We start from the raw sequence: 4,811 nt of genomic DNA on the forward strand, positions 1-4,811 counted from the left end.
CCTGGGAACTGGCTGTTTATTCCCACAACAACAACAAACCCACAACAACAAACAAGCAGGCCTGGCACCTCCATGTTACAGATTGACACTCACGTGGATAACTGCATCCACAGTAAGCATGAGAAAGCTTGGGATCGACTAGAGTAAAACATTTCAGTTATCAGCCGGAGCAGGAAAAAAACTGCTGTTTTAAAATACCGGCTTTCTGGGCCTTCCTGCCAGGGAAAACTCTGACTCTTTCAAGCAGGCTGTCTGGACTATGGAGCTATGGATACATTGTTACAACTTGCTTCCTGGCAAGAAAACAGCCATAGGAGCTTTTGACTGTTGTTTATGGACAAAGCATTGCAGCTTGCTTGCTAGCAAAGACCTTAAAACTCCATAGAGTTGTGGCCAAAAACTTGTCTACATTCCTAACAAATTAAAGGACCATATGGTCAGAAAAAGAGAGATATACAGTAAAGAAAAATTTTTAAAAAAAACCTCTAAATGGTTTACAATGTGCTAAAAATATATACAGGCTAAAGGTTAAAGTTCACAGAGATAGAAAGAAAGAAAGAAAGAAAGAGAGAGAGAGAGAGAGTAGCCTGGGAGGCAGAGACAGATGGATCTCTATGAGTTCAAAGATAACCTGGTTTACAGAGGGAATTCCAGGACAAAGATATACAGAGAACCTGTCTCAAAAAGCCAAAAGTTGAAAGTAAAAATAAAAGAAATAGAGATTAAAATAAAGCCACATAAAGATGGAAAATTCACAGAGAATCTTGATACTGTATATTATTATGCTCTCTTTAAATTGTTTGAATGCTGAGGAAGGAGCAACAGCGGCTAAAATATATTTGCTTATAAATGCGGCTGAATTAATCCAAGATAGGTATTTTGAAAATTTCTTGGCTTCAAAATTGAAGTCAAAAGTATGTTACTTTGGAGAAGAGATTTTACTTTTGCTTCCACAGAAAATGAGAGGCTGTGGATTTATTCAGAGTTAAGAAAAATCCAGTTTGATCAAGGAAGACCACCTGAGAAGTCTCCAGTAGGAACAGATGGCCCAGATGTCTGAGTTCTTCATCCAGAACAGGTTCAAGACTGCTGCCTGAGATGATCAAGACTCACAGGATACTTCAGTTAAGACTTGATCATAATTCTAAATTTTCTTTAGGTCCCCATAAGATTAACAGCACCCCCAACCAGCTGGAAGAAGCCTGGAATACTATGCCCACATTCCCAAAAAGTGAACTATGGGTATTTTCCTTTGTTTTTTTGTTTTTTTTTTTAAGAGGGGAAGTGGTTTGGGAGAATTGTCTGTATTCTGTCAACCATTTTATAAATAAACACTGATTGGCCAGGCAGGAAGTATAGGCAGGAAAACCAGACAGGAAGTAGAAATGATGTAATGAGAACAGGAGAATTCTGAGAAAGAGGAATTTGATTCCTCCCACTCCTGGCCAGACCACCAAAGCAGCAGGATGTGATCTGCCCCACTGAAAAAAGGTACTGAGCCCCACATGGCTAACATAGATCCAAAAAATGGGTTAATCAAGATGTGAGAGTTAGCCAGTGAGAGGCTAGAGCTAATGGGCCAATCAGCTTTATAACTTATGAAGACCTATGTGTGATTTTTCTCTGGGACTAAACAGCTGGGAAACTGGTCAGGACAAAAACCACAACAACAAACAAGCAGGCCTGGCCCCTCCATGTTAAAACACGCACTAAAAATTTTACTGATTTAAGCAGAAAAGGACACAGTTATTTTTGTCCTCCATCTAATTAATAAAGCCATTTTTCCTAAACAGGATGTGAAAACTGTGTCTCATGCTACCCCAACTAGATGAGGGATGAGCTGCTGAGCATGGCCTTGTCATGAAAGCTAGAATTGTTAAAAACACCCAGAAAATCTGTAGCTCTCTTTGCTATTCCTTCTGCCTGATTACTCAAATTTTCTCATAAGGTATTATAGAACACAAAAGGTATGATTTTATTAGTTTTTGGTGAAGCCATACTGGATACTAATCTTGGATGTTTCAGTTTAAGTTCTGGGACCTCAAACAGACTCATAGCCTAAAGGATCAGCACTGTATACTTGACAATCACCAGGTATATTTTGGCAGCAAATCTTTGCTAATTAGCTTTTGGATTCTCAAAGAAAGTGTTTCTTCCCACCAAAGAACATGTGATGCCAGCAATTGGTCATAGAAAGACAAGAATTTCTACTTCTAGGCAAACTTGAACTATTTGGTGAGACTATGGACAAAAAGGTGAAAGTTGTAGAAAAAAAATATTTTTCAAGGGTTAATATTGTAAAATAAGAGATAAATATTTCTGTTGTTTAAAATTCTAGTATTTGAAGAGTAATAGTTAAGAACATTTTCCTTAATAAAGCCAGCATTATTTGTGGTTTTTTTTAAGTGTATTTGGAATATGTGAAGTAAGATAAAACCAGTGAAACATGCCTCCCATTTTGGATTCAAAAAAAGTAAAAAAAAATGAACCTTCCTAATTTAATTCACAAAGACAAAATATACTTTTAATTCTTAACACAAAATAGTAAGTGTATAAATCAAAGATTTAGAAACACACCCAGAAAGTATTTAAACTATCTAGTAAAAATGAAATATTTGAAAAATCATAGAGAGAAAAAATAAGATATAAGATGTAAGAGGGGGGGAATGTCTAGTATGTCATATAAAGAAAAATTTGGAGATAGACATTCATGACAAAGAAGATACTACCATGGAGTTAGAATGTTCACTCAGGATTTTGTGACAGAGGTTATCCACTCTAGTGAAAACAGAATGTAACTTTAAGAGAAAAAATGCAGTGAAGAGCTACCTAGCAGGTCAGGCTCCAGGAAGGGTTACATACTGGGAAGACCCTCGGGAAGGATGTTGTACTGTGCAAAGACTTAGAAGTGGGCAGAAAACCAGCTCCTATGTCGTGTTAACGTTACAAATGCCATGGACCAAGAAAAGCAAAGCCTAGGGCCAGTATACAAAAATTTTATAAAATCTATTCACTTGTCTTTTATAGACTTTTTTTCACTACTTTGACTACTAGTAGCATTTTGTTGTTTGAGAACCATTTTAGAATAGGGAGAGAGAAACAAATGAACTACAGGCAGAGGGTCTCTTCAAGTACGAGAAGTGAAAGAGTGCACCAGACTATATATATATACATATATATATATATATATATATATGTATGTATATTATGTGTATTTATATTTATATAGACTATATATATATTATATGTATATATATACATATATATATATCTCATGGCTTTAGTCTTATGGTTCTATCTACAAATATTGGAAAGAAAATTATAAGCTCAATATCCAGGAAGTGAGTCCAGTGTAGGTACTATCTGGTTGGAGTACACAACTAGGAACTATTGCTCAAACTTTGAAAAATCACAGGTGATTAATCTGCTTGTAGTACATCTTATTCTCATGTCTTGGATGTCTTAGAACATATATAATAGTCTCATGAAAATTATAGTACACAGGGATAAAGTAATGAATACAACCATGTACTATATTTCCTTTCTGTTGTTAGAAGCAGGGCCTGCCAGACTCCAGAAGATCCTGTGTGTTAGAAAATCTGTAGGACGACAAGCCTACCTTGACCTGAGAAGCTAGGCTGTTGATTCCAGAGATTCTGTCCACATCTGGAGATCTTCAGTTTAAATGAAAAGCAGTTTTTCCCAGTGGTCAGTGCTTTCTCTTGATGAAGCAAATTGCATATGGACACTGTTCTGTGCCCACCTGCCTTCTGTCTTCTTTGGAGGAAGTGGAGTGCTGCTGCTAGGAGCCAACCTGTCTCTGTTATAGAAAGTCTTTTAACAATTAAACATTTAAATGCCATAGTCTCAAGATTTCTGACCAGTTGAGGGCTATTTATTGGTTATAGTTAAGTTATAAGTACTGTATAGAATCTGCCTGGAAAGCTGGGTCCAAGCTTGACTGTACTGACTCTCAACTTTTAACAGGTAAGATTTATACTTGTAAAAGAAATTAGAAAAATTTGCTTGTAATAGAATCTTAGTGGTAGAACTGACAATAGTAAAGGACAGCTTAATATATTTTAAATCACGGTTGGATTGCATATACATTATATTTGTAAGAGATTTAAAAGTACATACCAATTTAAAATGAGACTGTTTTTGTACTCTGAAATGAGATATAATACACAGACAATTATTTAACATTTATCAGTAAATCTACATACATTTACACCCAGTTGAATTACATTTTATATACATAAAGTCAAATGAAAAGTGAGCAAAAGAAAGTTGGCTAGGGGCAGGACCTCACATGGAGAGCCTACTGCCAGAGCTCTTTGGCTAGGGACAGAACTTCTGGGTTCTCTCTTTGTTACGTGCAAAGAAAATGGTGGCAGCCACGGTTTTCCACCTGGTGTGACTATTTACATTTAGCTGTCTGCTGGTAGAAATTAGAAATGTCAACCTATTTTCCATGGGTGGGGCAGAAAAATATCCAAAGGGCTCTGGGCCCCAAAAAAGAATGCACTGCTCAATGAGTGCAGTGCTAGGGGAGAACTCGAGAAAGGGCAGTTGTCCAAGAGGCACTAGGCCAAAAAGGGAGCAGTATCTGAGGGGCCCCAAACCCCCAAAATGAATGCACTGCTCAGTGAGTGGAAACCACCAGTCCTGTTTGCTGGTAGAAATTAGAAAGGAGCTGATAATTTTTGCAGGTTTGTTTCCCACCGCTGAAAATGTTAGAATGGCAAAACCAGTGCAAACCCCAGGGCAACTAGCTAGATGTCTCCAGGCTAGTGCAGGGATTGATAACA

The sequence above is a fragment of the Microtus oregoni genome, unplaced genomic scaffold (genome assembly GCF_018167655.1).
Source record: "Microtus oregoni isolate MIOR12 unplaced genomic scaffold, Mior012 000059F_ref0000304, whole genome shotgun sequence".
Classification (NCBI taxonomy): Eukaryota; Metazoa; Chordata; class Mammalia; order Rodentia; family Cricetidae; genus Microtus; species Microtus oregoni.